Below are 12,062 nucleotides of genomic sequence, written 5' to 3'. Positions count from 1 at the left end.
ACGAAATAGCTCCCAGAATTTCTGGAACATTTAAACTCTATTCATCCCAATACGAAATCCACAAAGGAACTTTTGTAAAAAATTTATTTAAGAGAAGAACGGACGTTCCCTTGGGTCACACTGTATACAGAAAACCCACACATACTTTCATCGGCACCCACATCTCTGGTCATAATCGTCAATTGTAAAGAAATATGAAGTTAAAGACTGAACATTTTCACACAAGGATAGTCTCACCGAAGAATTTCAACTCCAATGAATAGTATTCTGAAGGAATGTACTGGTACCGTCAAATTGAGTGGACCCTGCAGCCAAAATCAAGAACAATTGAGAAAGAGTTCGAAACTGAGACGGATACAGAGAAGCCACGAACTACTTATCTACCTTATGCTGATCGAATATCCGGAAAGACCGGATGGGTCCTGTGGTGACACAGCCACCAATATACTTCCTTTCCATCAGCTATGGTGAGAAGTCTTCTTTGTAACGTTAAAGACGAACTAGGTCTACGAAAGCTTTCTGTGTACCGCATACCATGCAACTGTGGTATGGCTTAAATAGGGCACACCGTTATAACAGTAGGGAAGAGAAGCAAGAAACATCAACGACATATCCGCCTAAAACAACCAAGGAAATATGATGTCGTCGAGCACTGCCTTGATTATAGTCACGAAACTAAATGCAGTGAGATCGTTATCGTGGTGCAAACGTCAAGTTTCTTGGACAACGTAATTAAGGTGTCTCTCGAAATAAAGAGTTCGGAGGATCTAATAAACAGGGAAGCGGGTTTCATTTAAAAACGTTTGTGGTCAGGCACTCAATTTACACAATGCAGTCACATTAATTGACTACCGCCTACGTTCGATGTCAACGTACAATAGCCACTTACAGACAGCAGGTGACGGCACTGGCGCTGGAGGCGTGACAGGGGATCGTGGAAAGCTTTGTACACTTGTCGTAATGCGGAAACAGATGGATTTATCTGACGTCCAAAACGACATGATCGTTGGCTTTCAGGATAAGGGTGGAAGCGTTTTCGAAACGGGTAAGTTTGTAACCTGTTATTATGCAGCCGCGGGTAACGTACACCGTTCATGGCAAAATGGCGCTATCCAAACCCAGTGTCGAGAGAACTTGGTGCACCACGGACCATAGATAGCAAGACGGCGGATGTGGAGACGTGTATGGGCGAATGGACGTGCAACTGTCGACCAGCTGACCGCCCAGATGAACCAAGGCGCCACCAAAGCCGTCTCGTCAGCGAACACTGCTGCATAAGGCCCTCCGCATCAGGCGCCTCGTTAATGCACAGTTCATAGTAACAGACGGAAAGTCATAGAGTAAAACAGAAGTAATATCCTGTGTCCCCCAAGGAAGTGTTATAGCCCTCCTATTCTTCCTGATCTACATATATTAACGACATAGGAGACAATCTCAGAAGCCGTCTTAGATTGTTTGTAGATGATGCTGTCATTTACCGTCTTGTAAAGTCATCAGATTATCAAAAATACTTGCAAAATGATTTAGATAAGATATCTGTATGGTGCGAAAAGTGGAAATTGACCCTGAATAGGAAAAGTGTGAAGTCATTCACATGAGTACCAAAAGCAATCAGCTAAATTACGATTACGCGATCAGTCACACATATCTGAAGGCTGTAAATTAAACTAAATACTTAGGGATTACAATTACAAACAACCTAAAGTGGAACGGTTATACAGATAATGTTGTGGGTAGAGCAAACCAAAGACTGCGATTCATTGGCAGAACACTTAGGTGCAACAGGTCTACTAAAGAGACTGCTTACACCACTCTTGTCCGCCCTATTCTGGAGTATTGCTGCGCGGTGTAGGATCCGCATCAGGTGGGACTGACGGATGACATCGAAAAAGTACAAAGAAGGGCAGCTCGTTTTGTATTAACGAGAAATAGGGGAGATAGTGTCATGGACACGATACGTGGATTGGAGTGGCAGTCATTAAAACAAAGGTGTTTTTTGTCGCGACGGGATTTTCTCATGAAATTTCAATCACCAGTTTGCTCCTCCGATTGCGAAAAAATTGTTGGCACCCACCTACATAGAGAGAAATGATCATCACGATAAAATAAGAGAAATCAGGACTCCCACAGAAAAATTTAAATGCTCGCTTTTCCCGTGTGCCGTTCGAGAGTGGAACGGTAGAGACCCAACTTGAAGGTGGTTCATTGAACAATCTGCCTGGCACTTCATTGTGAATAGCAGAGTAATCACGTAGATGTAAATGTAGATGCTGACTGCTGTTCAGTGGCGACGAAAGCTGGAATGTGTATGCTAATACCGCAATTGAACGTCCACTGAGTGGGCAAATGCGCCCATTTCAGATGAATCACATTGTTCCGTCAGACAGATGGCCATTGCATGTACGGCATGATACGTCTTTAAGCAAACATGCTGCAACAACCATCAGAAAGGTCTAGACCGCGGGCATTCCATAGGTGATCTCGTCATTCTTGAAGGCACAGTGGTTAAATGTAAGTATGCATCTACGAGTAGCCTTGGCGACCATGTCCGCCCCTACATGTAACTTCCTTCTTCTCAGCTGCATAGCTCGCAGTGTACACGCAAAGTTTGTAGAGCGCGGCACTGGTCGCCATGGCTCCACATTCCTGTCGGTACCTTCCAGAACCTCACAAACTCTCTTGCTGCGAGTCTCTCAGCGGTCTGCGCTGGTAAAGGTGGCTAGTCAGGCTTCTGACAGGTGGTCACATTAATGTGACTGTTATGTATTAAGATATCACCTGCTATCTCTTACGCCAGATCTGAGAAAAGCTGAGAGATAGTGCGATCACGGAAAATCAGTGCAGCCTCTGAAAAACAAAAGAGCGTCGAAGTCCATTGTGGGTGCTGTGAGTCGATCTCAGCTGTAGAGACGCGAAACCAACAATAGTTCGCTGATTGGTTGGAGCCCAGGCAACAGGTACACATCAAAAGACACTTCGCAACTGAAGTAGATGACACGGTCGGTCATCAAAAAAAAATTTGCATGGAAACATCCTGTCTGAACACCCGGAAGCTCACATTAATCGATCACGCCGAGAAAACCTCAGAGATCCTTATTAGAGTTTCTCCTAAATTTATGCTCTCCTGCTACACATGATGTTGTTGTGGTTTTCAGTCCAGAGACTGGTTTGATGCAGCTCTCCATGCTACTTTATCCTGTGCAAGCTTCTTCATCTCCCAGTACCTACTGCAACCGACATCCTTCTGAATCTGTTTAGTGTATTCATCTCTTGGTCTCCCTCTAAGATTTTTACCCTCCGCGCTGCCCTCCAATACTAAACTGGTGATCCCTTGATGCCTCAGAACATGTCCTACCAACCGATCCCTTCTTCTAGTCAAATTGTGCCACAAATTTCCCTTCTCCCTAATTCTGTTCAGTACCTTCTCATTAGTTATGTGATCTACCCACCTAATCTTCAGCATTCTTCTGTAGCACCACATTTCGAAAGCTTCTATTCTCTTTTTGTCTAAACTATTTATCGTCCACGTTTCACTTCCATACATGGCTACACTCCATACAAATACTTTCAGAAACGACTTCCTGATACTTAAATCTATACTCGATGTTAACAAATTTCTCTTCTTCAGAAACGCTTTCCTTGCACAGCCAGTCTACATTTTATATCGTCTCTACTTCGACCATCATCAGTTATTTTACTCCCCAAATAGCAAAACTCGTTTACTCCTTTAAGTGTCTCATTTCCCAATCTAATTCCCTCAGCATCACCCGACTTAATTCGACTACATTCCATTATCCTCGTTTTGCTTTTGTTGGATTTCATCTTATATCGTCCTTTCAAGACAGTGTCCATTCCGTTCAGCTGCTGTTCCAGGTCCTTTGCTGTCTCTGACAGAATTACAATGTCATCGGCGAACATAAAAGTTTAATTTCTACTCCACGGATTTTAATAACTCTTCCGAATTTTTATTTTGTTTCCTTTATCGCTTTCTCAATTTACAGATTGAATAACATTGCGGATAGGCTACAGCCCTGTCTCTCTCCCTTCCTAACCACTGCTTCCCTTTTATGCCCCTCAACTCTTATAACTGCCATCTGGTTTCTGTACAAATTGGCAATAGCCTTTCGCTCCCTGCATTTTACCCCTGCCACCGTCAGAATTTGAAGCAGAGTATTGCAGTCAACATTGTCGAAAGGTTTCTCTAAGTCTACAAATGCTAGAAACGTAGGTTTGCCTTTCCTTAACCTATTTTCTAAGATAAGTCGTAGGGTCAGTATTGCCTCACGTGTTCCAACATTTCTACAGAATCGCAACTGATCTTCCCCGACGTCGGCTTCTACCAGTTTCTCCATTCGTCTGTACCGAATTCGTGTTAGTATTTTGCAGCCGTGACTTATTAAACTGATTGTTCGGTAATTTTCACATTTGTCTACACCTGTTTTCTTTGGCATTGGAATTAGTACACATACACGTATAATCGATGATAACTTGCATCGCGCCACACGACATACTTCCTACTCAGTGTATGTCCGTGAGACACGGTGAGTCGAATCGGCGTTAAACGAGACCGCCGCCGCCAGCATACGCAAGGGGATTTAAAGATCCTGCGTGGCGCGCCGCCGGGTGAATTTTCACCTCCAGCGGCCGGGATGCTCTCTGGCGCGCCCTCGAGCGGCGGCGCTGCAGGCAGACAGCCACATCAAAGGCGGCGCCCGCTTCCCACCTCGCGGGGGCGCCCCGCGCTCTTCCAGAGTCCACAAACAGCAGAGCCCAGCATTGCCTCTAAACTGCTCTGCACGCCGGCGCATATCGCACGTCACTGCTGACGTCTGAGCTGCTGTGTATGGGTCCCTCCAACTGTCTCCAGAAACGTCTGGCAAATGTGAAATTCAGGTTGCTTTCGATATTCAATCAATCGGTTTCTAGCTGTAATGCCCCGCACACCTTCTCCTTCAGCGGTAGGAATCGATTGGATATTACTGTCATTATCATTATCGTCTTAGTAGAAGTTACTTGGTAATCATTGAAAGTTAGCATGGATATATGCTTAATCTTTATCCAGAGAAATAGTTATCGCTGCTTTTCTCCGACGAGGCAAATGATAAAAATCGGATTATATCACTTCTTTCTCTGTCGTATTTGTAGTTGCGGGTAATATGATACTATTGAAATAAACAGAAACGGGTGAGTTTACAAAAGATGTCTTGGCTAAATTATTCACTAGTACAACATAATTTGTTATGGTTACAAGTTAGCGGCTCTACCAACCTATTATGGGTGATTCACCTTTAGGAGGAAGTCAAGATTCAATAAAAATACGCTATACAGGACAACGACAAATTATAATGGGACGATTTTTGTGTGTAGGTGTAATCGTATCTGATTTGAATTAAGTAGATGCTGAAAAGTCGTGCCTCCAAATTTTTCTATGAAAACTTTTAAAGATTTTTAAATAGAAAAAAGGTTCAAATGTCTGATAAACCTTATGGGACTTAACTCCTAAGGTCATCAGTCCCTTACCTTACACACTACTTAGCCTAAATTATCCTAAGGACAAACAAACACCCCATGCCCGAGGGACCAGCCGCACAGTACATGACTGTAGCGCCTAGGACCGCTCGGCTAATCCCGGGCGGCTTTTAAATAAAACCAACATTACTAACATTCTCCATTTCATTCTTCATTATAGACTATTGGCCATTAAAATTGCTACACCATGAAGAAATGCAGATGATAAACAGGTATTCGTTGGACAAATATATTCTACTAGAACTGACATGTTATTACATTTTCACGCAGTTTGGATGCATAACTCCTGAGAAATCAGTACCAAGAACAACCACCTCTGGCCGTAATAATGGCCTTGATACGCCTGGGCATTGAGTCAAACAGAGCCTGGATGGCGTTTACAGCTGCCCATGCAGCTTCAACACGATACCACAGTTCATCAAGAGTAGTGACTGGCATATTGTGACGAGCCAGTTGCTCGGCCACCATTGACCAGACGTTTTTAATTGGTGAGAGATCTGGAGAATGTGCTGGCCAGGGCAGCAGTCGAACTTTTTCTGCAGGACCTGCAACATGCGGTCGTGCATTATCCTGCTGAAATCTAGGGTTTCGCAGGGGTCGAATGAAGGGTGGATCCACGGGTCGTAACACATCTGAAATGTAACGTCCACTGATCAAAGTGCCGTCAATGCGAACAAGAGGAGACCGAGATGTGTAACCAATGGCACCACATACCATCACGCCGGGTGATACGCCAGTATGGCGATGACGAATACGCGCTCCAATGTGCGTTCAACGCGATGTCGCCAAACACGGATGCGACCATCATCATACTGTAAACAGATCCGGGATTCATCCGAAAAAAGGACGATTTGCCATTCGTGCAACAACGTTCGTCGGTCTACACCATCACAGGGGCTCCCGTCTGTGATCCAGCGTCAAGGGTAACCGCAGCCATGGTCTCCGAGCTGATAGTCCATGCTGCTGCAAACGTCGTCGAACTGTTCGTGCAGATGGTTGTTGTCTTGCAAACGTCTCCAACTGTTGACTCAGGGATCGAGACGTGGCTGCACGGTCCGTTACAGCCATGCGGATAAGATGCCTGTCATCTCGACTGCTAGTGATACGACGCCATTGGGATCCAGCACGTCGTTGCATATTATCCTCCTGAAACCACCGATTCCATATTCTACTAACAGTCATTGGATCTCGACCAACGCGAGCAGCAATGTCGCGATACGATATACCGCAATCGCGACAGGCTAAAATCCGACCTTTATCAAAGTCGGAAACGTGATGGTACGCATCTGTCCTCCATCACAACAACATGTCACCAGGCAACGCCAGTCAACTGCTGTTTGTGTATGAGAAATCGGTTGGAAACTATCCTCATGTCAACAAGTTGTAGGTGTCGCCACCGGCGCCAACTATGTGTGAATGCTCTGTACAGCTATTCATCTGCATATCACAGCATCTTCTTCCTGTCGGTTAAATTTCGCGTCTGTTGCATGTCACCTTCATGGTGTAGCAATTTTAATGACCAGTAGTGTACATTGGCTGCTCCTTTCCGCTAGAGAGCTCCGAATTGTAACGCACCTATGTCGGCGAGTGAAAAGCAGCATATTGTAATCGAATTTCGAATTCGAAGAGTTCGTCCATACATGGTGCACTCTCCTCCTTCAGTGAGAACGCCAGACCAGACACGAGCTTTGCGACATCCACAACATTCCGACCCCTTGAGTTCACTGTCATCGGTCTTCCTCATTAGAGTCCTGCATTGGCTCCATCCCATTTTCCTTTTTCCAGAACTTAAAGAATACCTTCACTTTGATAGTGATGAAGCGGTGGAAGCAGAGATGAGGTTGTGACTCCTACAGTAAAGATATCAGTAGAGTGCTTTCTCGCTGGGAGAAATTTATTCGTCGCCACGGTGATTAAACTGAGGAAAAGAAATGCAGGCCTGAAGAATAATAATGTAGTATCTTATTAAAGTTTCTTTAAGTAAAAAGCCTTTGGAGTTTTCACATAAAAACTTCGGAGGTATTACTTTTCAGTAGACCCTCACATAACAAATATTTACGTAGATCAGTTTTGAGGAATGAAAGCCAAAGATTAACAAACTTTGTCATAAGAAATGATTTCACCACAGTTGCAACATACCGCAACTCTTATTTGACTTTTTAGTTGAAGAAGAAATGTAGGACGTGAAAGAATACCTTCCCATGTTGCTTCTTCTCCTTCTTCTTCAGGCGAGGATGAGGTACAAGCCAATTCTAATTTAATCCCAGTCAGATCGCTGTGAGTCTGCTGACGTATCTTCTAAAATGTATGTATTTCATTCATTACTTTTTTCACCAACCGACCGCCACTCATTTTATTTAATATTTTCTTTCTAGCTTTGTGTCTCAGTATTTTGTCTTTAGAACCACATTCCATCTTTTACATTTGTGTTTGTATGTATTGACGTCATTTGTACGTTCATTGAAGACATTTTTAACTTAAGCATTAAAATGTGATGTACTTCTATAGGTTATTCAGTGATTCACGTCACCAAACATGGCTTACTTTCATAGCTTCTGCGGTTAAGTGGACCAGAATGAAAGTTGGAAAGGCTAAATACTCCATTGATTAAAGTTCGTGAAATAAATATCCCGTTTGCTAGAAAGCATATTTAACCCATTAGGTCACGAATTATTTTTTTCCTGAAAAGACTTCATGGCTTTGCCATGCAGTTCTTCGAATTAAGTTAAGATTTCTCAGATGTATAAAATATTCCGAGGTGCTCCCCAGTGGCGGATACAACACGTTTCCAAATGAGGACATTATGTTCAAGTGAAAGTATTTGTGTGGAAAAGTCAAAATATTTTATTCGATTTTATTTCACCAAAACACATAAATTACACGAAGTTTACTTAATGTTTACGAACGTAAAATATGGTTTGATGCTTGTGAAAAATGATAATCAAAAACACATTTTACATAATAATATTTGGTTTTCCCCTTTCAACCCACTTCAGCGCACATGTCAAATGATTTTTTGTCAATGATAGCTGGAAAATGACCAACGTCGTCCAAACGAACTTCAGCTACTGGGCGAATTTCCGCAATGGCTCGTTTTGAAGTACTTGGACTCTCACTAGTGGGACCCTCCCTTTTCCTTGTAGCTGGCTTATCTATTTTTGTCAGTACTTTGCCGCACGTGCCCCAAAGTGAAGCAAACCAAGGGTCTTATTTTTAGGAAAACCTAATTCTGATGCGTTTTCCTCGTACCCAATCGATGCGTATACACAGGCAATATTAAATGCATGAGCAAACATGCGTCCACTTTCAGGTTGCAATATCGGCTACAAACCATCTAAAATTGCTGTCGGAAAACGGTTTTTAAAAGCAGTTAACTGCATGTTGTCTTCAGGGTGCAAAACCTGCTAAATTTCAAATACGCGTGGCTGCCTCCATGCCATGGCGGGATACAAAGCACGTGAACAGACATCAGACTTACTAGTCCGGACTTTGAAAGCTACCTTTCAATCTGTTACGACTAGAATGGATATTTTTCTTATTCAGCTTTAGGTTGGCTACGCTGTAACAAAATCGTACGCAGCATTAACATTCTTGCTGCCAATGCATTTGGATGGGGCGAAGGTTTCGTGATTATCTCAGTGTCACTTATCGTAAAATTAGCGGGCTTTGCGTCTAGGCTACTCAGCTTTTTACAGTATACCGTATGATATTAAACATTACCTCCATCATTGTCCTCTTCTTCAAAATTATGGCCAGAATCGTCGGATAGATCGTCAATTTCAGATTAATTAAGGAGCTGTGTAACTTCTTCTTCTGTAAGTGGCCTTCGTCTATCTTGGACACGGGACATTGTGAAATCACCGTAAGATGACTAAAAAGAGAGAAATAATGTCCTAAACTCCAATGCTTTCAATCACAATGTTCTCATTTGGTTCAAAATGGTTCAAATGGCTCTGAGCACTATGGGACTTAACTTCTGAGGTCATCAGTACCCTAGAACTTAGAACTACTTAAACCTAACTAACCAAACGTCATCACACACATCAATACCCGAGACAGGATTCGAAACTGCGACCGTAGTGGATACCATGACTGAAAGGGTTAAAACGGTAGTATAATACACGTTGTGGATAAACGAAACGCAGATCAGAGTGATAAAGCGTAGTAGAAAAGAGAACAGTGATTTCTTAAATGTAAATTGTGAGATGACGGTAGTGAAAGTGGGGGGATGCAGATATGTAAAGTGTATTACAGCAAATTATTGTCAGTGTTGGGTTTAGCAGGAGTTTTGTGGTGGAAAGATCATAACCTTACAGGTAGAGAAGGTGGACTTGGAGAAAGGAGTCAAAAGATTCATTATTTAAAAAATAAAATACAGTACTATGTCAGGGATGAGTCGCACGGTTGTTAAGATTCTGGACACGTTTTCAGTGTATACGTTATTCGCATCCATACGATTCTTTATTGTATCATGCTGTAAGCGTAATTCTGGAGGTTCTTTCATCGGTCTCATTAACAGAACCACAGTCGATATCCTTACCCATCCTTGAACCTCTTTTGATAAACATCGTTATCAGAAATGTCATAAGATAAGCAAATTTCAAACCTCTTATACACTCAGACACAACACGAAACATTGTCCCTATATCTTGAACGTATGGGTAGTCTTCAGGTCAAAATGATTTCACAGAGGCAGTTTGCTCTTCTGAGGAGCCCCGCAGTCACAAGCTGGATCAGGCAGCTTCTTCCACTTAAAGAGAGCATCTCTGCATCGCCCATGGCTGGTACGGATTCTGTTGAGAGTAGACCAGGTCTTGCGTGGTAAGTCGAATCCACTTGGAAGTTTAGCACCTGTGAAGATGTTATGCAGGTGCACATCTGTCACTGCTTCCCATCGACCTTTCCATTCTTCAAGAAGTTTGAAATTCTTAGCAACCATGTCAGCAGCATCGCACAGAGTTGGATGACGTGATTTCAATCTCTTGCGATTTAAAAGTGGCAGGTCGCTATGCACGGGTAGGTTAGAATTCCTGGAGATCTTGTGGAAATCTCTCATAAGGGCAGTACATCTGCGTAGATCAGGAGGCATTATACCGGTTAACAGTGGAAGCCAATAGACTGGAGTAGATCTGATTGTGCCAGATATTATGCGCATTGTCGTATTCAGCTGGGTATCAACAAGCCTTGTATGATGACTATTGATCCAAACAGGTGCACAATACTCAGCACTTGAGTATACCAGGCCCAGAGCTGAAGTTCGCGGGATGGTTGCTGAAGATCCCCAGGTAGTTCCGCATAGCTTATGGAGGATGTTGTTTCGAGTCCACAGCATTTGAGCTAAGTTAAGAAGGTGTTGTTTGAAGCATAGTGTACGATCCAGGATGACACCAACATATTTTGGGTTCCAATTGTGACGAAGAATTCTGCCTCTGAAACTTACTTCCAGTTTTACGTTCGCCAACTGGTTATTTAGATGGAAGCAACACACTTCTGTTTTACTCAGACTGGGTTGGAGTCTCCAGATTTTGAAGTAATTGTCTAATGCAGACAGGTCATTGGCTAAAATCTCTTCTGTTGTCTTCATTTCCTGGTGTTTAATGGCTAGAGCCAGGTCATCGGCATAGCAGTATTTTCTGGACGAAGTGTCAGGTAGATCAGATAGATACAAGTTGAACAGTAAGGGTGAGAGAACTGATGCATGAGGCAATCCGTTGTTCAGCTTCCTCTCCTTACTTATGTTGCTTCCAGTGGTTACCTGGAACTTCCGATCACTTAGCATGCTGTTCATCAGTCGAGCCATTGTTCTGCAGGGTATGATGCGGAGAAATTTGTAGATAAGGCCATCCCTCCACACAGTGTCGAAGGCAGCAGTTAGATCAACAAATGCCACAGATGTTTTCTGCTTCATTTGGTATCCTGACTCTATGAAGGATGTGAGAGACAATACTTGGTCGCAGCAGCTACGCCCTGGTCTGAAGCCTTCCTGATCAACTGGAACGTTCTCTAAGATAGCGCTACTTATTCTGTTATGTATTAGTCTTTCAAAAAGCTTGTAGCAGCAGCTAAGTAGGGAAATGGGGCGATAGTTTTCTACCTTGTTGCTGGGTTTCCAAGGTTTCAGAACATATATTATCTACACCTTTTTAAACTCAGATGGAAGTTGACCAGTCAGCAGGATGTCAGTGAAGAATTCTGCCAGCCATTTCTTAGCTTTTCCTCCCATATGGATCAGGAATTCTGGATGGATACCATCGAATCCAGGTGCCTTAAGAGGTTTGAGGCCCTTCAGTCCAGAGTTAATGTCTGAAACTGTGAAGGGATGGGTATACTCAGATGAGGGAGATGCCTTCTTTTTCAGGTCACGAACTGATGATGATAATGTTCATCAAACGCCACGCTAAATAATGGTAGAATGTCTGTCCCGCCACGGCACGTGAAAGTAAGACATACGCAAGTTGAAGATAGATCATTAAAGTCATCCCAGAATTAACACCTCACTCGAAAACAATTTCATGGTTACGCGTATCCCGAGT

This window comes from Schistocerca americana, chromosome 2 (assembly GCF_021461395.2).
Source record: "Schistocerca americana isolate TAMUIC-IGC-003095 chromosome 2, iqSchAmer2.1, whole genome shotgun sequence".
Lineage (NCBI taxonomy): Eukaryota > Metazoa > Arthropoda > Insecta > Orthoptera > Acrididae > Schistocerca > Schistocerca americana.
The sequence above is the reverse complement of the archived record's forward strand: the minus strand, read 5'-3'. Positions refer to the sequence as shown.